This window comes from Muscardinus avellanarius (assembly GCF_963383645.1).
Source record: "Muscardinus avellanarius genome assembly, chromosome: 1".
Classification (NCBI taxonomy): domain Eukaryota; kingdom Metazoa; phylum Chordata; class Mammalia; order Rodentia; family Gliridae; genus Muscardinus; species Muscardinus avellanarius.
The window spans coordinates 212,111,639-212,138,044 of record NC_137786.1 but is presented as its reverse complement, the minus strand read 5'-3'; positions in this window follow the sequence as shown (position 1 = coordinate 212,138,044).

The following is a 26,406-nucleotide window of genomic DNA, read 5'->3' as shown; positions in this document are numbered from 1 at the left end:
GGCATTGATATAAATGCCGGGCATGGTGGCACACACTTGTAATCCCCGCTTGGGAGGCGGAGACAGGAGGATCGTGCAGGTTCTAAGCCAGCCATACTGGCTTAAGAGACCCTGTTTCCAAATAAAAATATATAAAAATTAGGTCTGGGAGTGTAGCCCGGTGGTAGAAGGGCTTCCAGGAACCCCAGTACTACCAAAAATCAATCAATCAATCAATCAATCAATAAAATAAAATCAGAAAAATGTTCTTGCCTCCTAGAAAGTCAAGCTACTCACTTATTTTCTCCTGAATAGTCCAAAAACTTTCTAAAATCATCTACCAGTAGATAGTTTAGATAAATGAAAATAATTGGCTTACACGAGGTAACTATAGCATTTTTAAAATTTATTTTTAATAGAAAGGGGGATCAGTAACCCAAGCAGAGTGGCACTGCCTGAGGGTTTCTAAAGATGATATGGCAATAAGTACTGGTGCAAATGCCAATTAACATCAGGAATTCAGGCCAAGGTCACTATCAGCTTCCCATAAGCAGGAAGAAATGACAAACCTGTAGTGTGGTGCACAGAGCTATTTCTAAGGCAGCAGAGGCCAGGTCAAAGACAGAACAAAAGCAGGTTACAAGAGAGTATACCTTTTTAGGAAAATAAACTTAGCAATATGGTAAAAAATAATCATCAGTAATTTAATGGTATTATTTAAAAATGACCACACGATTAACCTAAATAATCTAGTCATATATTCAAATACTGTCAAGACAGAGAACTCCTACACATGATAAATAAGAGATGTTACTTTAGTTAGAAGCTGAAATAGATGTAGACTAAATTTCCAATGCTGGTCAAAAATCTCCTAAAAATTAAGAATTTAGCCCTTGAGTAAGAGTATCTGGATTAGATTCTGGCTCCATTATTTTATAGCTATGTAGCAATGTCTTTAATATTTTAAGGCCTAATATAAAACAGAGAAGTTAATATTACCTGATATGTTTTTATATTGGTCAAGATTAAATAAGTTAATGCAAATGTGTTCAAACTACAGTCAAGGAGTAAGGTGACAGCTCAAAAACACTTAAATATTTTTAGCAGTTATTGCATAAAAACATATTTACTAATCTCACAAGAGAAAATAGGGATGTGACAGAGCAATTGAATCAGGGCAAATTCAATTCAACTTTCACAGGAGGAAAAAAATGAAGCAATTTCTCACCTGCTACAGTAGGTCAGTAATTTCATCTGTATACCAGACAAAAATTTTTTCCACTTGACATGTTTTATTTTTGTTACATATGTATATACTTATGAGGGGCAATTCTCTTCTAATTTACTTCCACAAACAAAAAACAACAAAAAAAAATATCAGGAACTTCAAACTCATAGACTCTAATAATTGCACAGTATTGTCAACATACTGTTTTTAGACTTCTGGCCACCAGAAATGTGAGAGAATAACCTTTTCTCATTTTAAGTCACACAGTTTATGAAAATTTGTCATGGCATCTCTAGAAAACAAACACACAGGCTATTAAAAACAGAATAAGGCAGAAATATTAAAATATATGATGAAACAAGATACATAAATTAAAACCCATTATTTTCATGAGTGGGAATTGGACTTTGTTTAATTTCTTATCACATTAGGTCATTGTAAGGAGTAAAGGAGATAAAGCTATAAACTTCATGACAATAAATACATTTTACTACATATTAATTTCATTTATATTTATGCCCAGTATAAGAATATATTTATGTTTGAAATTGTTTCCCATGTGCTGGGGTCCAGCCCTAGCAAGAGTTAGGGTCTGCAAGCAGAGGGGTGAGAAGTCGGCAAAGTTCAGCAGAGAAACAGCACACAGACACAGCAACAACAACAACAACAACAAAAAAAAAAAAAAAAAACGGAGGGTGAAGCTGCTCTCTTTATTTTCGATTTTTGCTCTCTCTACTTTCGGTTTTGGCAAGCATTTTATACTTTTTTTGGCTACCTTCTACTCTTACAATTTTTTTTCAGAATTAATACATCAGTAAATATACAGAGAACTAATAAGTCAAAGCAAGGTGCAAGACGTTCAGTCTCTTTTCTAAAGGGAACATTTCCTCTTACAAGCAATCAAGGAAAAGATCAGTTTATTATTAACTACTAATGCAATGTCATAACAATATCTTAAATAAGCATTAAATTGTCTAATTGATTACATCATTGTTTTTTAGTTAATGGGCACTACTGAGGAGAGGAACATTTTATACTTTCCCATGTCCCCCAGGATGTGCCTGGGTACCCACCTAATCTGTTGTTGTCCACATACCCAGTGTACAACCAAGGGGGTGGGGTTACTGCGGGGTCAGTAGTCAGGGGTCCATAGCCTACCTCCGATTACATATATTGGCCTCCGAGAACTCATGATGGTAAAAACAACTTGTCTTGGCTCTGTTTTAGGTGTATTGTTAATATTGCTTGGGAAATGTCTGGGGAGGATCAGTTGCCTTTAAGGCTTGTTCTGATTGTAATTGTCTGAGTCTTTATAGAATTTTTTGTTAGCTCGGTCATTAATAACATAAGTCTCAAGTACCTTTTTGGTAACAAGGCCAATTTCAAAAAATCCCAAAACACCCATACCTAATACTATTCCCCAGAAGGAGATGCCAAATCCCATTCCTGGGAATGGCTGCCGTGCAGCATTCCTGCTAAAATAAGCCTTGCTCAATTTTAGGCTGGGAAGAAGGTGCGGCACCCATGAGTGTGTAGTAATTTGTCTCTAATCATTCTATAAATTGTGAATCTTAGCTGGGCACTCTTGTAATCCTAGTACTTGAGAAGCGAAGACAGGAGGATCGTGGTTCCACAGACAGCCTCAGCTAATGTGAAGTCCTCTGCAACTAATTGAGAAATTTTTTCAAAATAAAGAATAAAAAAATAGGGTTGAGGGTTTAACTCAGAGGTAGAATGCCCAGGGTTTAATCTTCAGTACCTAAAAATAAATAAATAAACTGTAGGTCTTAATTAGTAATAGCACATATTACTCTAACTTACATTTGAGCACTGAATTTTCTTTCAATGAGAAAAATGTGTTCATTTGTGAAATACATTGGTCTAAAATTTGTATAATTATAAATGAAAAACAAATCTAAATAACAAAATTCTTAATATTCTTCAGTGTTACTTTATATTTAACCAAAATCAATACTTTTTGGGGGGGGGATGGAACCCAGAGGCAATTGACCTCCGAGTTACACCCCCTGCCCTATTTTTTATTCTTTATTTTGAAACCAGGTCTCACTGAGTTGCAAAGGGCCTCACTAAGTAGCTGAGGCTGTCCACGAACCACCATCCTCCGGTCTCAGCCTCCCTAATGCTGGGATTACAAGTGTGCGCCACCACGCCCAGCTAAAAATCAATAAATATTTTGAAAACAATATTAGGTTAAGATATTAAAAGTGAGCTAATGAGAACCTTCATTATGGACCACTGGTTTTAGATTTTTTATTAAAATATTTTAGATAGTGATAAATTAATGAAAGATGGTTTCTAAGGCAAATGGCCCTTTTCCTTGCCATGTTGTATAAATGGAAATGAAATCTCCTCAGTCATTTTTCAAAATACATCTTTTTTATATGTTATCAGTGTGTGAAAAATTATGAAATATTTAGAAATTTCAGGTGTATGTCATTCTATTCAGTGCTTAATTTTTTGAAAATAAGATTTTAATATATTGAAACATTAGAATAAAAGAAATATCCAAATTTATCTTAGTTCAAAGTTTGAGTTATAATTCAGCTTCATGAATGGCTTTCTCATAAATATCTAGCCCCAACTAAATATTTATAATAGAAATGGCTGCTCAACCAACTATCATTATTCCTAGAGACTAATAAATCACTGGCACACCTTCATTCATTTGCAGTAGATCTGTTATCTGTGATTATCAACCCTTTTGTTGCAGGAGGCAATCAAATCATTCAATTACTTTGAGATTTAAATATCTTGTAGAAGAAATCAAAAAGTTCATTTTCCACAGGTTTAGTTGTCATAAGAGTAAAACGACTGAATTTCTCTATGTAATGAAACAAAAACTCAGGCAATAGACACCTACTAAAAATGAATCTTTGACTGAAATGGTTTGTAAAGAGTTATCTTCTGAAAGAAATGATATTTATTTATTTATTTATTTATTTATTTATTTATTTATTTATGGTGGTACTGGGGATGGAACCCTTCTACCTCTGGTCTACACTCCCAGACCTATGTTTTTATATTTTATTTGAAAACAGGGTCTCTTAAACCAGCAAGTCTGGCTTTGACCCTGCACGATCCTCCTGTTTCCGCCTCCCAAGCGGGGGATTACAAGCGTGTGCCACCATGCCCAACAAGAAATTATTTTAACTCAGTGAGACCCGGTTTCAAAACAAAGAGTAAAAAATAAGGCAGGGAGTGTAGCTTGGAGGTTGAATGCCCCTGGGTTCCATCCCCAGATCCGCAAAAAAAAAAAAAAAGAAAAAAAGAAGCTGGATGTGGTGAAGCACACTTGTAATCCACAGGCTTGGGAGGCAGACACAGGAGGATCACGGAGGTTTTAAGCCAGCCTTCATGGCTTAAGAGACCCTGTATTCAAATAAAAATATATTAAAAAAAATAGGTCTGGGAGTGTAGCCCAGAAGAAGGGTTTCCAGGAACCCAAGTAAATAAGTATATTTGGTAAAAATGTGCAATGGTTTTCCCAAAACAAATTGATATTGGAGATTTTTTTAACTTTTTATTGGTGCATTGTAGTTATACATCTTAATGGAATACAAGATGATAGAGACATACATGAACACATCACTTAATTAGCCCTTACCCAATTCCCACCCCATTCTCTCCTCCTTTCTCTTTCTCATATTTGTCTTAGTGATTACTTTGATGTTTGTTAGTGTACATCATGAACATTAGAAAAATTTTTCTTCTCCCTCGCATCCTCTCAGATCGCATTATTTGCTCATCTATTTTATCTCCTTCTTCATCTAGAGTTCCTCCTATGACCCATTTTCTTCCTAAATTTTGCATATTAGGGAGAGCATTTGATTTCTTATTTTTTGTGACTGACTAATCTCACTTATCATAATGTTCTTTAGTTCCATCCACTTCCTTGTAAATTATGCAATAATGTTCTTTTGTGGCTGAGTAAAATTCCATTGTGTACATATCCCATAGTTTTGTAATCCATTCATCTGTTGATGGACATCTTGGCTGGTTTCATAGTTTGGCAATTGTGAACTATGCAGCTATGAACATAGATACACATGCATTAAATTGGTAGTTTGGTGTCCTTTCTTTTGTGTAGATACCCAGAAGTGGTATTTCTGGATCATATGGTTAAGTTCATTCCCATTCTTCTGAGGATCCTTCATAAAGTTTTCAAAACTGGTTGCACTAGTTTGGAGTGTCACCAGGAGTGTAGTAGAGTGTCTACTTCTCCACATCCTCATCAGCAGTTATCGTAGGCATTTTGAAAGATTCCCATTCTAGTTGAAGTTAGGTGAAATCTCAGGGTAGTTTTGATTTGCATATCTCTGATTGCTAATGATATTGCGCATTTTTATACATTTATTGGCCATTTGAATTTCTCCCTTCATGAAGTCTATTTAGTTCACTCACCCATTTTTTGATTGGGTTATTTGTTTTCTTAATACTGTTTTTTGAGTTCTCTGTATATTCTAGATATTAGTCCTCTACTAGAGGAGTAGTTGGCAAAAATCTTCTCCCATTTTATGGGCTCTCAGTTGAGGTTCTTGATAGTTTGCCGAACAGAAGCTCTTCAGTTTCATGCAATCCCATCTATTGATTCAACTTTTAGTTCTTGTGCCTTTGGGATCTTGTTGAGAACGTCTTTTACTTGTGCCTATGTGTTGCAGTGTTGTACCTATGCCCTCTTCAAGGAGCCTCCAGGTCTATGATCTAATTTCTAAGTCTTTTACCCATTTGAATTGACTCTTGTGCAGGGTGAGAAAGTAGGTTTATTTCTATTTATCTGCACTATGGTTAACCAGTTTTGCCAGTACAATTTGTTGAAAAGCCTTATCTTTTTCCCCAGTATATGTTTTTGGACCCTTTGTCAAAAATCAATTGGCTACCACGGCATGTTGGTGCACACTTGTAATCCAAGCATTTGGGAGGCTGAGACAGGAGAATCATGATTTGTGGATATCCTCAGCTACTACTTAGTGAGGCCTTTTGTAACTCATGGAGATCCTGCTTCAAAAATGAAAAAGAATAAAAAATAGGGCTGGGGGTGGAGCTCAAAGGTAGAATGTCCCTTTGTTTCATCCCCAGTACCACAAATAAGAATAAGAATAAGAATAAGAATAAGAATAAGAAGAAGAAGAAGAAGAAGAAGAAGAAGAAGAAGAAGAAGAAGAAGCTGTAAGTGTATGGATTTGTTTCTGCTCTATTGGTCTATGCATCTGTTTTTGGACCAGTAGCATGCTGTTTTTATTGCTATGGCTTTGTTGTATAAAGTCAGTTATTGTATTCCTCCTGCATGTTTTTTTTGTTGCTGAGAACTACTTTGGCTATTCTAGTTTTTTGTTGTTCCAAATGAATTTAAGGACTGATTTTTAGATGACTGTGAGGAATGACTTTGGTAATTTAATGGGTATTGAGTTGAATCTGTAGATCACTTTTGGAAATATGGTAATTTTGATAATATTTATCTGCCTAATAATGAATATAAACACTCTTAATCTTCTAAGGTCTTCTTTGGCTTCTTTTTTCAATATTATATAATTTTCTTTGTAGCAGTCTTTTACCTTCTTGGTTAAGTTTGTTCCTAAGTATTTTATTTTGCTGTGCACTGTCCAGAGAGAAAGTATTTTATGGATTTCTTTTTTCAGTGGATTTATGATGGGTATACAGAAGAGTTTCTGATTTTTTAAGATTGATTTTGTATCTAGACACCATGCTGAACTTTTTGATCAGTTTTATAAGCCTTTTGGTTGAATTTGTTGGGTCTTCTAAGTATAGTATCATGTCATCAGCAAATAGTGAAAGTTTGAGTTCTTTTTCTATTTGTACTTTTTAAATTTTTCTTGCCTTATTGCTCTGTCTAGAGTCTCAAAATTATATTTTTATATGTAATATTAATTATATATTTAACAATAAACAAAATCCATTGATACTATAAAACACTACTTTGCTCATCAAAGAGTATCTATATACAAAGGCATCAATACATTTTTACATTTTTATTGGTACATTATGGTCTCTCATCGTAATGTAGTTCAGAATGTCAGTGATATATATTCACACAGAATTCGGTGAACTTTTTCCAACAACTTCCCTACAACCCCCTTTCCTCATACATGATACTGAGATCAGTATTCGTATTTTCACATGCATACATGATGTCAGTAGAAGTGTTTCCTTTATTAATTCTCCTTGTTTATTACCCTTTACCAAACCATATCCCTACCCCTATTTGAAATTTTCCTTCTTTATCTAAACTCCTTATAACTTTACATTTTCTGTGACTGGAAATCTTACTTATCATAATGTTCTCCAGGTATACTTTTTCTCTGCAAATGATGTATTTTTTCTTCTTTATTACTAAATAGAATTTTATCTTGTGTATATCACATAATTTTGTAATTCATTTATCTGTTGATGGACTACATCAATAATTTGACAACATACAATTTAAAAATATAGTTCTGAATCAAAATTTATGCTTTAAAATTTGATAGATATTCATTGACATTTTATGAGAGAAATTAGACCAGAAACCTGGAGGCTCCTTGAAGACAGCATAGGTCCAACATTGTAACGTATAGGCACAGGTACAAAAATTTCTCACGACCACAGACACAAGAAACTAAAAGGTGAATCAATACCTGGGATTGCATTAAATCGAAGGGCTTCTGTACAGCAAAGTAAACTACCAAGAACCTCAACTGAGAGCCAACAAAATGGGAGAGGATTTTCCAAACTACTCTTCTGTTAGAGGACCAATATTTAGAATATACAGAGAACTCAAGAAACTCAGCACTAAAAAAACAAATAACCCAATCAAAAAATGGGCATGTGAGCTAAATAGACGCTTCATGAAGGAAGAAATTCAAATGGCCAATAAATGCATGAAAAAAATGCTTAACATCTTTAGCAATCAGAGAGATGCAAATTAAAAGTACCCCGAGATTTCACCTAGCTCCAACTAGAATGGCAATCATTGAAAATACAACAATCAAATGCTGGCTCGGATGTGGAGAAGTGGGAACTCTAAAACATTGTTGGTAGAACTGCGAATTAGTGCAAGCATTTTGGAAAACAGTATGAAGGATCCTCAGTAGAATGAGAACGAAATTACCATTTGATCCAGCAATACCACTTCTGGGTATTTACCAAAAAGAAAAAAAAAAAAAACAAACAAACAAACTAATGAATGAATATCTATGTTAATAACTTCACAATAATTATTGCCAAACTATGGAACCAGCCCAGATGTTCGTCAAAAGATGAATGGATTACAAATATACGGAATATGTACACAACGTACATGAGCTATAAAGAAAATACAATTACATCATTTACAGGGAAATGGATGGGACTGGAGGACATTATCCCAAGTGAGATTAATCAGTTACAGAAAATAATAGATAGGATGCTCTCCCTAATATTTGGAAGCTAGAGAGAAAATAGATTATAAGAGAAACTCTAGATGAACAAATAAGGAGAACTAAGGGAGGGTTTGGTAGGGGGGAAGAGAAAAATTCTTTAATGCACATTATGTACTTTAAAAAACTTATCACTGTCAACCACCAAGCCATACATGAGAAGGACCAATGAGGAGGGAATGAGGTGGGAATTGAGTAAGGGCTAATGGGTGATGTGTGTATGTATGTTTCCAACATCCTGTATCCCATTAAGATGTATGACTACAATGCACCAATTAAAAAAATTAAAAAAACAATCAGTGGTTAAAATAGTCATAAAATTTTTAAAGAATCCTGGCTTGAAGTGGTAGCGAAATACAACATTGTGATATAATTGAAAATATTGAGTTTTTTTCTTTCTTTAAAGTTTTGAATTCATAAAACTTAGTGCTAAAGAGGAATTTAGAAACACTCAAAGCTTCAGAACAAACTTTCACACATTCTGCCAGTATGAAAAAATCTAGTTGGTATGGTAGGCTAAATTTAATTCTGCTTTTTTTTTTTATAAGACTATGACTTCAATTTAAATACCCAATATTAAAAACTTCCCAATAAAGTATTTTCTGCTGAAAAACATTACTGATATTCATAATATTGATATGTATAACAATTCTTAAATCCCCTTATAAAATATGAAATTTTTTTATTCTCTTACATGTGAATATATAGTTTCCCAGAAACATTTTATATAAAGGCTATCATTTCTCTGATGGATATTTTTGGTAAAATCAATTTCCTTGGTTTATTTTGAGCTTTGTAGCAGTGAATTCCAGACTTGAGTTATCAGAGCATAATTTACTTAGATGAGAATGCACACTAGTGCCCATATCTTTATGCCTTTATATATTTCTTTGCTACTATGGAAGGCAACAAGAAGATCCAAGTCAAGTTCTCAAAAAAGCAAGGGTATCTTATGCTATTAAACCTGTGTTTTACTTAAGATTGTTTAATTTTTATTGTTGTTTTAACTTACAGTAAGAAAATGGATTCAGATGTACAACTAATTTTCAATTAATATAAAAATATTAATAATTTGTTCCTTCTCATTGAATTGTTTGATAAATCTATATTATAACCATGATAGGAACAGTTAAAAAATTATTGGCCTCAATACCATAATTGAGTTTAAAAAGATTCAACCTATCAGTCACAAAAGAAAAAAAGATCTTGAAGAGACAACAAAAAACTTCTAAGCCACAATATAAATTTTATTAACAATAATATGAAGAATTCTGCAACAGTAAAAGCCATAAGCCATTTTTAACTGTTATTTTTATTATGTTTGTTATGCTTTAAGAGAAAATTAACATAATTCTATATATTTGTGAACCTGATAGTCAAGAAAAAAATATTTTAACAAATCTTGAAAGAAAACCTCAAGTTTGTTTAATGGCTAATCACTTCTGCTTCATCTTAGAAAAAAATATTGAATCTGACATAGAAATCAAGACCATGGTCTAGTAGTATGTATATTTAAAAATATTATTTGAGGTATTGCTGCCATTTTTAAACTCACCACTCTTTTATTTGTTGATATTTAAATTCTCTAGGTCATTCATTAGTAAAAGGCTTTTCTGAGGTTTGGTAAAAATAAATGAACTAATGAGTAACCTGTATTTATTCTAAAGAATTAATAGAGCAGTTTGTAGAGAGAAGTACAAAACATAAAAGCAACTTGAATTAATGTATTCATTGTGAAGATTTTTGTGTATAATTATATTGAGACATCTGCAATGCCTTTTTGATATTGCATTTCTAATTATTTGGTGGTATATATAATACATAAAGTTATACTTTATATGTATATTTTTATGCATTCCTACTTCAAAACTATTAAGTTGCCTAAAAGGTTTACATATTGGAACCTCATGTTGACAAACGTAGCATATAGACTAAGACAAATAAATGACAAAAAGTATTTTTTAGTATGATCAACTCTCAATTCGTGTTCTATTTGTCCATTAGATTTCTGTAATTTGTTGTGGAAAATACAATTTTCTGTATGGTTCTTAGCTCACTCTTATTCTTATTATGAGAGATTTTTGTGTTTGGCAGGGTTTGCTCACAGGAAACGGAAAATAAAGTGTCTTAAAACTAAGAGGAGATCATTAAATATCAAGAGCTCCTGAAGTCCATTGAGGTCTGCATAAACTACTTGGAAAGTAATCAGAAACAAACATGATTCTAGGGAATGTCCATGGCTTCAAGAGTGTAACAACAGGGTCTCAGCAAAACAATGTGCCCATGATATTTCAATAAATGTTATCTCTGCTTATCCCTGTAGCTACAAAAACAAATCTTTGGTCTCTCTGTCACTAATTCCATAATAAAATCTAAGAGAGAACAATTTATGTATTATTTAAATGTTAGCCATGTTCTACTGAAAGGTAAAAAATGAAAGTCTTTCAATTATTAATGGAGTAGAGAGTCATGCCATTGGGTCCCCTCTGTATTTGATGAGTCAGTGCTTTCTAAAAAGAAAGACAGGAGAGGAAGATAAAATGGTGATGTGGGATGCAGAACATCTCAGTAGCTATAACAAACAAAAATCAACTACCAAGAAGGCAGCTCCTTGACAAGAAAAACAAAGCAGTAGACATACATATGAATAAAAACATGCACACAAAAACCATGGAGGAATAAAACCCTAGTTAGAATGGCAAAATGGTATTAAAGAGCCCAAGCACACAAACAACCTGCTGTAGTGGCTGCCTCATTCTCAGGCTGTCAGCCCATACTGCAACTGCTGGCTCCATATCCCCAAGAAATTCCAGCAAGAAAACTAAGAAGTGAAGTAAGTGGCAACAGAACCCCAAAACCTTAAGTGACCAGCACCACACTGTAGGACTGAGAAAACGACCAAAAGACAGTGTGCTCACCAGAAGCAGGCACCAACATCAGCGCACTGTGTGCTTCAGAGACCCGGGCTCATAGGACAGAAAGTTAACTGCATTTCTCAGTGGATAACTGCCCAGAACAGCCATAGGGGCAACAGTGGGCTAAGATCTGGAAGTCTATTCCTGAGGTGGTCAGGATACAACTTACAGAGACACAGAAAAAATTATGTCCAGGGCATAATACCTGCACAGGTTCACAGGGGTTGCTTTGAGATTACACTAGACACTCTCTGCCAGTGTGGGTACAAAGGTGCAGGCCCAGGGCCAGAAGATGCAAAGCCCAGGTCCAGAATGTGCCGAACCCAGGACCAGAAAGCACAGAGCCAATGGCCTGAAAGCACAGAGCTGAGCGTTGGAGAATGCAGAGCCCAGGGCCAGAAAACACAGAACCCTTCACTTAAACAAAACTCATTTACAATGAGTTTCCACCATTTATTTATTTACCTGACACCATGACAACTGAACACCATAGGGTCAGAGGCAAGAGAGGAAGGCAAATACTTATAAAGTGGGTCCAAAAACAGACAATAGGTTACGAAGCAAATGAGAGACACTGGAACATACTCCAGAATGAACAGAAAATACTCTACAATGAACAGATATTATATGGGCCCTATATGAATAAATTGGCAGTACTGTTTATTATTTTTTTCTCTTTGGCTTTAGCTTTTTTGTTTCATTTATCTATGCTTTACTCTTATTATTGTTAGCTTTTGTTCCTTGTTTTGTTATGTTTGTTTGCTTCCAACCCCATTCCTTTACATGCTTCCTCCCTCTATCCTATCTATTCTTTTCTCTCAAAACTATTTTTTTTCCTTTCTGTATCTTCTTGTTTTACATTCAAACTATTTTATGTCTCCATACCTAAGTACTCTGTGCTAATTACAAGAATGCTATGATATCACAATCTCTCAACTCAACAAGACACTACTTTATTATACTTAAATTCTCACTCAACTTAATCATATCAACTACTTTATCATACTCCTGTACCCAGCAAACCAGCTCTTTCTCACTCACCTAACACTCATATTTGAAAACAACACTACTCACAATTCTATGAACCTGCCATCATGTCAAAATCCCTACAGCTAGGATTGGATCAGTCAGGTGATCCACAGGGAAAAAAAAAGCTAGAAAATAAAGATAAACTATCTAAAGCCAAGAGAAGGAAGCAGACCACACAAGAAGGTTTAAATAACACAAAGATGACAAACTATTCTTCCCACACTACTGAGCTTTCTCGTTATAAAGGTAGTGTTAGACAGAACATCTTACCTCAACACTTGAAACTCATCAACAACACAATAGTAGCAAGCAGAAGGTACCCCAGAGAAACTCAGTTTTGACAATTTACAGTGATGGTAGACACAATTTTTAGGGTTAATATCAAAGGATGAGAAACAGCTTGAACTATCTCTCCCAGTAGTGATCTGGAATACCACCTATCAATAATGACTAACACACAAAAAGAAAAAAAGAGGCTAAGACAACAGGAACTCAAACCCCAAAATTCTAAAAATAAAAGAACAGAAACAGTGAGGAAATAAGGGAAATCATGAATACTAACCTACAAGAAATGCAAGAAGGAAAATTCTGAGTCATGATCTTTGATATGATGGAAAGCATCACAATAAGGGTACAGAAAATAAAAGAGAAAATTCATAAAGAATCATAAAGAGTCCTAGAATGAAATGAAAGAGTCGGTAAATGAAACTGAGACAGCAATAGAAAGAAATTCTGGAAGATTGGATAAAATGGAAAACAAGATATCACTGTTAGAGGATAATTCATTCAAAGCTGAAAGTACTGTCATCAGTATACAGAAGATATTACAACAACAGAACCTAAACTTTCAACAACTATAGGACAATATGAAATGTCCTAACTTATGGGGAAAAAAGCATTGAAGAAAGGATAGAGGAATAGACCAAGGGTATCTGTAATTTCTTCAGATCAAAATTTCAAAGAAATTTCCAGATAATGGAAATAGATGTGGACATCCATGTATCAGAGATATACAGAATATTTTTGAGAAAAGATCAAAGAAAGACCTCCCCATACAATGTAATAATCAAAATGAACAAAATAGAATCTAAGAAAAGAATAATATATGCAGAGAGAACAAAGAAATAGGTGGCATTACATAGCAAAAAAAATAAAAAAAATATTCCAAACTTTACAATCCAACTCATAAATGCCAGAAGAGACTAGTATGATATAATCCAGACATTGGAAGAAAACAACTTCCAACCAACACTGCTATAATCAGTAAGGTTATTTTTCAAAATCAATGAAGAAATAAAGTGTTTCAAGATAAGCAGAATCTCAAAATGTTTATGAATATTAAGCCAGCACTAGAGAACTAAATCATAAAAAGAAAAAAGAAATAAATTTCCAAATCAGAGAAGAGAAAAATTTGATCAGCAGAGTAACTAAGCAAAGAACAAATAACATTATATCAAATAGAATATAGAACACGACTTGACAGAAAACAAAATCATGTCTCAATAATAACACTGAATGTCAAAGAACTTAACAATTAAGACATGGACTGGCAATGTGGGTTAAAAACATAATTCAAACATATGCTACTTGCAGGGAATTCAATTGACAGCCAAATATATTAATAGGATAAAAATGAAAGGATGGGAAAAGATATATCATGCCAAGGAGTTCAAATATGAGGAGTAGCAATGCTGATACCCAATAAAATGAATTTGAAGCTAAAACACATCAGAAGAGCTAAACAGGGCACTTTGTATAATAAAAGGGAACAATTAGCAAGAAGATACATAATAATAGTAAGTGTTTATGCCCCTAATGATGAGTGCACGACATTTATAAAACAAACCCTTCAGGGCATAAGATCTCAAACAGACCAAAATACAATAATACTGGGAGATTTCAACAAACCAGTCATGTCACTAGATTGATCTAGTGATCAAAAAGATAAGTGAACTCTTCAGAACTAAATAAAACTATAAACCAAATGAACCTAATAGACATATACAGAATATTTCAACCAGGAACAGCAGAAGACACATTTTTCTCAGCTGCCCATGGAAGCTTTTCCAAAATAGGTCACATCCTGGTCCACAAAGCAAGCACCAGCAAATTCAAAAGACATACTATAATATCCTTCACCTTTTCAGATCACAATGAAATTAAAATAGAAATCAACAACAGGAAGACCAAAATAAACTATTTAAATACATGGGGATTGAATGATACACTAAAGAATGAGGAATGGATAAGATCAGAAATAAGGGGAGAAATAAAAAATTCATTGAATTAATTAAAAATGGAGACAAAACATACCATAATTGATGATAACCTTTGAAGGCAGTGTTAACAGGAAATTTTATAGCATTGAGTACCTACATAAAAAGAATAGAGAATTTTCAAGTAAACAACATGATGACACATCTCAAAGACCCAGAATAACTCCAACAGTCTAATCCCAAAGCCAGAAGAAGGCAGGAAACAATTAAAATCAGAGCAGAAATAAATGAAATAGAGAATAAAAAACAATATAAAGAATCAACAAAATAAAATCTGGTTCTTTGAAATGATTAAAAAAATTTGCAAATCCCTAAACAAACTAACTAAAAGAAAGAGAGAATCAACTCATATCATTAAAATCAGAAATAAAAAGGTGAGATCACCACAGTGAGAGGAAAAATTAAAAGTGTTATCAGAAACTGATTTGAAAATTTATACTCCAATAGATGGAAAAACATGGAAGAAATTGATAGATTTCTAAGCTCTATAACCTACGTAAATTGAATCAAGAGAGCATAGCAAGCCTAAACCAACCAATAACAAACAAATAAATAGAAACAGGAATAAAATTCTGCCATCAAAGTAAAGCCCAGGCCTACACAAATGTCCATGTAAATTCTAAATAACTTTCAGAAATGAACTAATCCTAATACTTCACAACTTGTTCTGGAAAATTGAAAGTGATGAAATTCTTTCAAATTCATTCCATAAGGCCAGTATTATTTTAATATCAAAACCAAATAAAGATACCTTAAGAAAAGAAAATTACAGACCAATATTCTTGATTAAACATAGATGCAAAAATTCTAAACAAAATATTAGCTATACACATTCAAAACCATATCAAGAGAATTGTACACCACAAATATTCTGCAAAATATGATCTACAGATTAAATAGAATTCCTATCAAAATACTAAGGACATTTTTGTAGACCTAGAAAAATCAGTCATGAACTTCATATGGAGAAAGAAAAGACCCAGAATAGACAAAGAAATTCTCATCAATAAGTACCATCAAGGAGGCATCACAATCTCTGACTTTAAACTATACTACAGAACAATAGTAGTTAAAATAGCATATTGGCACAAGAACAGGCACACAGCCCAATGGAATAGAATAGATGATATGAAACAAACCCACAAACTTAGAGTCAACTGATCTTTGACAAAAGGGTCAAATTAATATGCTGGAGAAAGAGTTTTTAACAAATGGTGCTGGGAGAACTGGCTATCCATTTGTAGAAAGATGGAACTAAAACCTTACCTCTCACCATGTACAGGAATCAACTCAGGATGTATCAAAGACCTGAGAATCAGACCAGAGACTAAAAAGCTTTAGTGGAGGGTATAGGTTCAACACTTCAACATGAAGGCATTGGTAATAATTTCCTTAACAAGACCTCCAAAGTGCATAAAATTAAAACAAGAATTAACAAGTGGGGTGGCATTGAACTAAAGTTCATGCTCATCAAAGGAAATATCAAGAATCTAAAAAAAAGTTTACAGAATGGGAGAAGATCTTTATCAGCTACCACTTTGAAAGAGGGCTAATATCTAGAATATACAAAGAGCTCAAAAAACTCTGCATTAGCAAAACAAATAACACAAGCAAGAAAAGGGCAACCAAATTGAATGGAGACTTTACAAAAGAAAAGATTAAAAATGGCCAATAGAGCCAGGCGTGGTGGCACACACTTGTAATTCCCGCACTTGGAAGGCAGAGACAGGAGGCTCATTCTGGTTTGAAGCCAGCCTCTCTGGCTTAGGAGACCCTGTTTCCAAATTTTAAAAAATATATAAAAATAGGTCTGGGAGTGTAGCCCTGAGGTAGAAGAGTTTCCAGGATCCCCAATACCACTAAAAAAAAAAAAAAAAAAAAAAAAAAAGGCCAATAAATGCATGAAAAAACTTTTCAACATCATTAGAAATCAGCAATTTGCAAGTCAAAACTAAAGAGATTCCATGGAACCCAATCAAAGGGACAAGCATAAAGAATTTAAATAATAATGAATGCTGGTGAGGAAATAGGAACTATTTTACACTGTTGATAGGAGTGAAAACTAGTTCAGCCACTATGGAATTCAGTGTGGAGTTTTCTTAGAAAACTGGGAATGGATCCATCATATAATTCAGCTATACCACTCCTGGGTATCTTTCCAAAGGGGTTGAAATCAGAGAACTACACTAATATATACATATCCATGTTCATAGCAGCACAATTCACAATAGCTAAAATATGAAAACAACCTAGATATCCATCAGCAGATGAATGCAAAATTATGGGAAATTTACACAATGGAATTTACTCAGCAATAAAGAAGAACAAAATTATGTCACTTGTAAGAATATGGAAAGACCTGGATAATATTATGTTAAGTGAGATTAGCCAGGCACAGAAAGAGAAGGTACATATGTTTTTTCTAATATGCTCAAGTTAGGTAGTATTAGGGATACCAGAGGGACTTCAAATAATGAAGAGGAAATCTCAACGAAGCCAAAAAGGAAGGGTAGGGGAGGAAGAAGGCTGAGGTTTATTAATTGAAGGGCTACATTAGATGATGTGTATGTATGTGAATATAATGTTATTAACCTGCATACTCAGTATTGGGAGGGAGGGAAAAGGAAAATAGGGGAGTAGGGGAAGGGCACCAAGTACTGTGTGAATATTTGCCATTGTCAACATAATCCACAATATGATGTGAGATTATAGTGCACCAATATAAAAACAAGAAATTTAAATACTGATAAACCCAGAAAATTCTATATGCTGTTATATCATTAACACTATGAATTAAATTATGATGTGAGACTATAATGCACCAATAAATTATGAAATAATAAATACTGGATAATATCAGGTGACAAAGTTTTGCTGTTTGTTCTCATCACTCATTTAGATCTACCTACCTACCTATACTTCTGTTTTCCCTATTTTTTTTTCAAAGGCAAGATTCATACATTTAATTCCTCTCAGGATCTACTAGTCCTATGTTTCACTCAGCAGTCATTTTTTAATTACTACTATGTACAAAGTCCAGACATTTTGTTCTCAACATCTTCAAATAATTATTTCACCTCAATGCCTGAGATACTGGTGGCAATTTTCATCTGTGAACCTACTATAACATAATAAGATCAAAGAAAATAGATTTTATCTAGTGCTTATTAAATGTTAATTAAATCTTCCATCAACCCCAAATTTTATTCTGTGCTTTTCTTATTTTCCAGTTTCTTTTCTACTTTAATTTAAATAGCTGGTTGTTAGAACTAAGAAAACACTCATGCAACTATTAATGTCAGCACAATCGATGTACTCTCTGTATCTTAAGTAAACGCAATTATATTTTCATAATTAATATCATTATTTATATTTTTTCAATATCAAACAGTTGGAGTCAAGACCAACTGCATCTGACTCAGCACTAAACCCAGTTTACGAAAAGAAACAAGAATTGCATTTGTTTTTTAATGTAAAGAACAAACAACAGCATTCTGGCAAAGGAGATCAATGCTTTAGATCAAGCCAGAGTAGACTGCCATTAGATATTATAATCACTTACATTTCAATTCAACTGTGAACAGTACTTATGACGTGGAGGAAAATTTGTACTTGACCTTTGAGTAATTTAAGAGACATCCCATTTATTTTTGTATTGCATATAACTTTCTTTTAGCCAGTCATAGAAAGTGGAAGGTCATATGTTTTCACTCATGTCTAGAAGCTAAGGAGTAATTCAGTACTAGAGGGACTGTAGGTAATGTAAGAGAAACCATTGTGGAGCAAGGAAGGTGGTCTTGGAGAGGGGGAGAGGAAGAATTAATAAAAATAAACACATGAGTTGACATTATGTACATATATGAGAATACCAATGCCAATCTCAGTATCATATGCAGGGACAGAGAAAATGGGGGTGGGATCCAGGAAGATCACAAAGTGCTGTGTCCATGTATGTCACTATCACTCTGAACTATATTATAATGTGATACTACAATTCATTAATGACAAATAAAAGTTAGTCTTTACTTTCATTAGATGTAAGGCATAGTTATTAAATGAACTGCCTTCATAACCCCAACTTTTATGCCACAGATGATAAATTTTTCAGCTGAAGGCCTTGGTAAAGCTGGTGAATCTCTCTGGTACCCCAGGAGATATTCAGTATCTGCTGTCTCCATATCACAATTGTATACACAGCCCTAAAACATGCTTCATTTTATGTAAGCCCATGCTTCCTTCAACAGGGGGCATTCTACCAGAATGATTGGGGAAATCTCCAGCCTCTGAGTTTGTAAAAGATAAGCAGAGAGAAAATATATTGTAATGTGCTTAACAGACCTCTTAGGAAATGAACAAATAAATAGTTCTTCTTCACTATATAAATTGACAGTATTTTAACTCTGGTGAGTCAATTTCACTGATTCTGTTTATTAGATGTTAAGCCTCCACATCCTGAAAGGCATATCAGTCTATCAGAGGATGAGGCTACACTAATCCTCCCTGTAGAATTGGAAATGGAATTGAAAGTGTGCTCTGGGGGAATTTGCCCTATTGGTTCAAAACAGAGATCTCATAAAGCTCTTTTACTGCCAAGTAGGATTGATTATTTTTCAAATGCGGAAGAAAGGACAGACATAAAACATCCTTTCCCTCGCTTTGCCACAAGAACATAATTTTTGTAAGTAAATATTAATAACAAATTACAGGTATTTTGTCTTTTAACCAACAGCTTAGAAAACCTTAGCTAAATATATCTGCATCTGTCTTAAACAGTTCTAGAGTTACCAAGAAGTAATCACCTAAAAAGAGGTACACATTTTAATGGGTTTAGTCCTTTCAAAAGTAATTTAAACACAATAGATTAAAAGAATTATGCTGTATTGAAAAAATCAGTTAGTACCCTATTTGTATTTTTTTCTTTAATCTGAACTTATGAACTATACCATCAGCCTTATTTAATTAATTAATTAATTTATTTATTTATTTACTTAGACACCAGATCTTGCTAAATTACTGAGGCTGGCCTTGAACCTGTGATTCTCCTATCCATCCTCTCAAGTACTGTTTTATTTGTTTATTTTGGTGCACTGTAATCATGATAAAGTATGTTTTAATAGAATCAAATTAAAAATCTTATAAGGTGTCACTCTTCTGTAATTTGCTTCATTCTTCTCTCTCTCCTTTCTCTCTCCTCTCTCTCTCTCTCTCTCTCTCTCTCTCTCTCTCTCTCTCTCTCTCTCTCTCTCTCTCTCTCTCTCTTCTCTCTCTCTCCTCATTCCTTTCCTTTTCTACTAGGATTTATAGGATTTAGAGCCAGGGGTATTCTACCTCTGAAATACATTCCTAGCCATTCCTTTTCTTTGGTTTTCTTTTTCTTTTTTTCTTTTATTTTGAAACAGGGTTTAGATAATTTGCCAAGGTTTTCATTAATTTATTGAGGCTGGCATCTAACCTGCCATTCTCCTGTGTTAACCTCCTAAGTACTGGCATTTCAGGCCTGGACCACCATACCTGGCTCTCACTTTTATTCTTCAAATTGATGTTGCTCCATAAACTTTGAGCCCTATTTATCATGGCAAATTTTACCTGACCTTTTATTAAACATATTGCAATTTGTGTCCTAAAACTTAATTAAACCAAAAGTATGTTTAAGATATAAATATTTATTTTATTATGTATGGATTTTTCTTTTGATATTGATATTACTTCGTCACTTTGAATAAAAGACACTTTCTTGAAAGACACTCTAGGAATATATAAAAATGATCAATTACCTTTACAATATTTTTCTTGATCCCAGTCCATAAATTTTAATTGTTTTTAAAAGATTTCATATATTTTTCTATCTAACAATCTCAGGTTTTCAGTAACTAAGCAGCACTTCTTAGTATAAACTACATATCTGCTAATGGTGCTGTAAAATGTTTTATAGATACCATTTGTAAATTATGTATTAGAAGTAAACATATGAATAGACAGATTTTAGAACTGGAGTAAGTATAATTGTGTCCCATGAATAGCCCAGCTGATTTGAGGATAATAAGAAGCCCCTCCTGGAATGTTTATGACAGAGGATGTTTTGTCCAGCTGGGAATTAGTAAACTGATGCAAAATTACATGTAATTAGTGACAGTATATTTTCACCAACTCTCTGAAAAAAAAATGCAAGTCTTAGCTGGGCATGGTGAGTCCCATGTACTTGTAATCCAGTACTTGAGAGGCTGAGACAGGAGGATCACAGGTTTGCGACCAGCCTCCTATACTTATTGTGGCTCGTGCAACTTAGTTTCCAAATAAAGAATAAAAATAAGGTTGGGGGTGTATCTCAGAGGCAGAATGCCCCTGGGTTCAATCCTCAGTACAGTAAATAAATAAATAAATAAACAATAAAAAAGAAAGGCAGCTCTTAATTAATAGAAATATTTGGCTTGATAAACTATGTTTAGAATGCCACAGAATATGCTTTATTTACTTGTATAAAGATTTTTGGGGGCCTTTGAATGTGGAATTGCAACATTAGAATAAAAATACACAGCAAGCGACCCGCTGTCACAGCACCTGCTTGCGTCAGAGTCCGTTGGTTGTCGCTATCAATGGTTGAACATCGCTGCTCACTGTTTCCTCTAAAAACGTCACTGATGTAAGAGAAAGATCTAAAACAACTTGAAACAGGGAAGATGAGGTAAAAACTTTACTAAATTTTTGCCTTTGATATTTTCACTCACTGTTCAAACAACATCACTGGTCCTTAGATTAATCATGGTTAAAATTAATACCTTAGCATTTACTTTCCTTAAAAAATACAGTGAAGCTCCTCACCTAAGCTACTATAATTTCAACATGTTTGTGATAGCTTCAAGAGATATGAATTATACACACACACATATACATGAGTAATATTAGGTGAAAAAAATAGGATCGGATGTGGAAGGGAGATATTTAGTTACACTTAAGATAAGTTCAAGAAAGCTTGTTTAATTATAATATTTCTATGTCAGTAAAAATTAAGTGACTCAGATGAGGATATAATTCCTAAAAAAGTAGGTTCCTCAAGGGTAACAGCAAATTCACCTTTCAGCAGAATAGGTTTTTTATCTTTCCACAAAATCCTATTATATATATACAATGTTTTGTTATCCTGATAGTCTGAAAAAGTGATCTCTTAGTTTGAAATATGATTGTATAACTTTGGAAAAATGTTTGTATTCAAATTCTTACAATACTTATTAAATAGTTTTTAAAATAAACATTACATTCATCTAATATTTGAATTTGAAATAGAGCTTTACTTCTAACAGTAAGCAGAGAAAAATTGTAACAAAAGTCACATTTAATTTATATGCTCGTATCAAAAACCAGAAGAAATTTATTTTTTACCTTAAGGGTTAGACATTAGATTCTCAGAAAGGTCTCTAAACTTGAGAAATTGACATATTCATTGTAAAAACTAGAATAATTAAAAACATAAATCAAAATAATGGTAATAATGCATAATTTAGAGTCTGGCTTCAGAAATGACATTAAAGTTAATTTAAAAAGAGTATGAGAATGAATAGAAAGGAAAGCAATTTGAACAAAAGTTGCCAGAGGAGTATTTATAGCTCCGAAGAAAATTTGACAGAGACAAATTTTGACAGTTCTTTATAGTGACTATATTTAGTTAATAATTATTATATAAATAATTTTAAATAGAAAATTCAACACAAAATGTTTTTAAAATCAAAGTAAACATAACTTTGATGCTGACAAATTTATTTTTTACCTTAAGGGTTAGACATTAGATTCTCAGAAAGGTCTCTAAACTTGAGAAATTGACATATTCATTGTAAAAACTAGAATAATTAAAAACATAAATCAAAATAATGGTAATAATGCATAATTTAGAGTCTGGCTTCAGAAATGACATTAAAGTTAATTTAAAAAGAGTATGAGAATGAATAGAAAGGAAAGCAATTTGAACAAAAGTTGCCAGAGGAGTATTTATAGCTCCGAAGAAAATTTGACAGAGACAAATTTTGACAGTTCTTTATAGTGACTATATTTAGTTAATAATTATTATATAAATAATTTTAAATAGAAAATTCAACACAAAATGTTTTTAAAATCAAAGTAAACATAACTTTGATGCTGACATGGTACCTATTGTGTACACTTCACTTATTTTTTACTCGTCTTTTGACTCTATTTTACTTATTATTCTTTCAGTTTTTTCATCTAACTAACTGATGCCACACTCTTCTCTAAGTAATGGATAAAAAATATTTTTATAGGAATTTGTTTTCAATTTACCCTATTGCTAATTCAAGCATATACTAAAAATGAAGGTGGTTCATTACATATTACTATGTCATATATCTCTTGTGACCAGATAAATATTTCTTTTTTATTTTTTACCTTATTTAAACTAAATATTTTCTTTCTCAGGAACAGAAACATAAATCATTAAGGAGAAAATTTATTGCATCAATTTTGGAAGCTCAGAGATGGAGTGGAAAACTACATTATTCAGAGTAATATAAGGACCATAACCAAGTGGCCTCTCCGGAATTGCTATTTATCTTCTCTATTAATTTAATCTTATAATTTCAAACATGACCTATGGTTATACTGACTGCTGGTTTTTAAATATCCCCCAATTTTGTCAGCTGTTATTTATTAGATCATGGCAGAAACTCTATGCATGTATGCATATGGAAGGCAAAATATGATGTTGCCAGGAGTTCCTATTTATTTTAATATTTTAACAAAAGATTTGACAATATAAGCACATACAGTTAAACATTAACTCCAGCCTTGAGGAATGTACATTTCTTCCTATAAGAAAATGAAGCCTGGCATGGTGACCCACATTTACATACCAGTGCTATGGAGGCCGAGACAGGAGTATTATAGGTTTGAGGCCAGCCTTAACTTAGAGACGCCCTATTTAAAATAAAAAAAAAAAAAAAGAAAAGTGTCAGGCTTTAGCTCAGCTATAGAATACCCCTGGGTTCCATCCCCAGTACCCACACCCCAAATGAATGAAGAATGTACAGATTTATATCAAAACAAAGAGAGCCAAATTCTAAAGAACTATGTGAATAGTTCTTGATACATAGATAATTTAATGGATCTTGCTGATACCCTACAGATGGTATCTGTATATGGTATATATAGTTTCCGTTAATCAACCTAGACACATCCATTCAAGAAATATTTATTGATATAGTTTTTGCTAAGGATGCTACTGTGAATATGATAATTATCAATGCTACCTCTTTGAAAATTCTATTAAAATAAACAAAGCAGGCACAATTTAAAAAAATGACAAATATGTGTCATAAACTTTTACAAAGGAAAACAAAGTTAGTAAAGAGAATAATGCTTGATTGAGACAAAACCTTTTCTTAATATGATCAGAAAAGTCACTCTTTGTAGGTGGCTTTTAAGTACAAATATAAAAGAGGAAAAGAAAAAGGTTTAGTTCCGGGAGTTACATTTCACTTTCCATTTCTATGAATTGTGCTATAAAGAGAGTTGCAATAAAATTAATTGACTAAAAAAAGAATTTATTTGTTTCCTTGAAGCAGTGAAAGAGCAGTTAATAAATACAAAATATTTAATGAGCATGTATAAAATTGTGTTTAACCTGCTTTCTTTCCTTAAGAGAATTATCACAAGATTAATACCAGACTCAGCAATATAGCAAGGACCTTAGGAACTTAGTGAGACCATGTTTCACTATTACCTAAGTGTAGCTCAACAGTAGAATGCCCCTGGGTTCAATCTTCAATGAGAGAGAGAGAGAGAGAGAGAGAGAGAGAGAGAGAGAGAGAGAGAGAGAGAGAGATTATTAGAGCAAAAATTATAAATCAGAAAAAAAGTTAGAGAAGAAATAATGTTCAATTGATGTGTTCCTGACTTAAAACCAAATTAAACATAGCTGAACCGTACTTCCTCCAGATTGCATTATACATTTGTACACATCTTTAAGGGAAACCTCCTCTTTGTACAACAGAGATTGTCAACCTTGAGTCACTTCAAGAGAGTTAATACAACTGGAAGCATTCAACAATTCAACACACTGAGTCAATGTATTATTGGAGAGACAGCATTGTATTCGACTACAGTCTGATGATTTGGGTAGAGAAGGCATTTAACATAAATGTAACCTTGGCCCTACATAGTGATGAACACCTGTAATCCAAATATTTGGGAGGCTTAAACCAAAGGATCATAGGTTCTTTATTAGCTTCAGCAACTTGGAACTCTCTGCAAAATAAGAAGAGCCTATTTTAAGATAAAAGTAATAAAAAGAGCTGGAGTACAGCTGGGAGGTAGAATGCCTCTGGGTTAAATCCCCATTATCACACACACACACACACACACACGATCTTGCATAAGGAAATCATAATAATCCTTGGCTTCAGTACCTCATCTATGGAATGGGAAATATCACTTCTTTTATGTATGCCTAATTAAAGGAATGATGTGGAGATTTGATAAGACAATATTTGTGTACAAATTTCAGTTATGAACTATATAAATAATGACAGTAATACATATTTTTCTCTCTTTCTTTATTACATTTTTTTGTATAGGGACTTGAGCCTAAAGGCATTCAACCTCCCAGTTACACCCCAAACATTTTTATTTTTTTATTTTGAAATAAGTCTCAGCACGTTTTTAAGATTGGCCTTGAATCTACAATCATCCTGTTTTAGCCTCTGAAGTACTGAGTTTACTGGATCATGCCACTGCATCCAGCAAATATTTCTTTTATTATTATTTTTATATTGATGCATTTTAGTTATACATCTTAATGGAGGGCACACATGCACACCTCACTCATTTAGCCCTTTTCCTATTCCTACCCCATTCCCTCCCCCTTATTTCCTTCTCAAGTTTGGCTGACTTATTGACTTTGATATGTTTGCAAATGTACAACATGTACATTTAAGATTTCACTCTCCCCCCGCAAATCCCCCTAAATTAGTTTGCTTTATTTACTCTTCTCTGGTTTCTCCTTTTTTGTCTAGAGTTCTACCTATGACTTTTTTTTCTCCTAACTTCTGCATATTAGGGAGAGCATCTGAGTTTTTACCTTTTGTGACTGACTAATCTCACTTAGAATAATATTCTCTAGATCAATCAATTTCTCTGCAAATAATATAATTTTGTTCTTCTTTATGGCTGAGTGAAATCCATTGTGCACATATCCCATAGTTTTGTAATCCTTTCATCTGTTGTTGGACATCTTGGCTGATTCCATAGTTTAGCAATTGTGAAACGTGTAGCTATGAATATAGATATGCATGATTTAGTTTGATAGTTTGATTTTCATTATTTTGAGTAGATATCCAGAAGTACAATGTTTTCCATAAATTCTGCAGCAAATTCTATAAATATGTTCTTTTATTTACATAAAAATGAAAGAACAAGATAGATAATTTCCTGACCTTTCTTATTTATTAAGTGGATAACACAATCTTTACAAGAATTTGTTATGCACAATTTATCTATTTGTAACATCTTGGATAAATTTAAGAATGCAAAGACTAACGCTA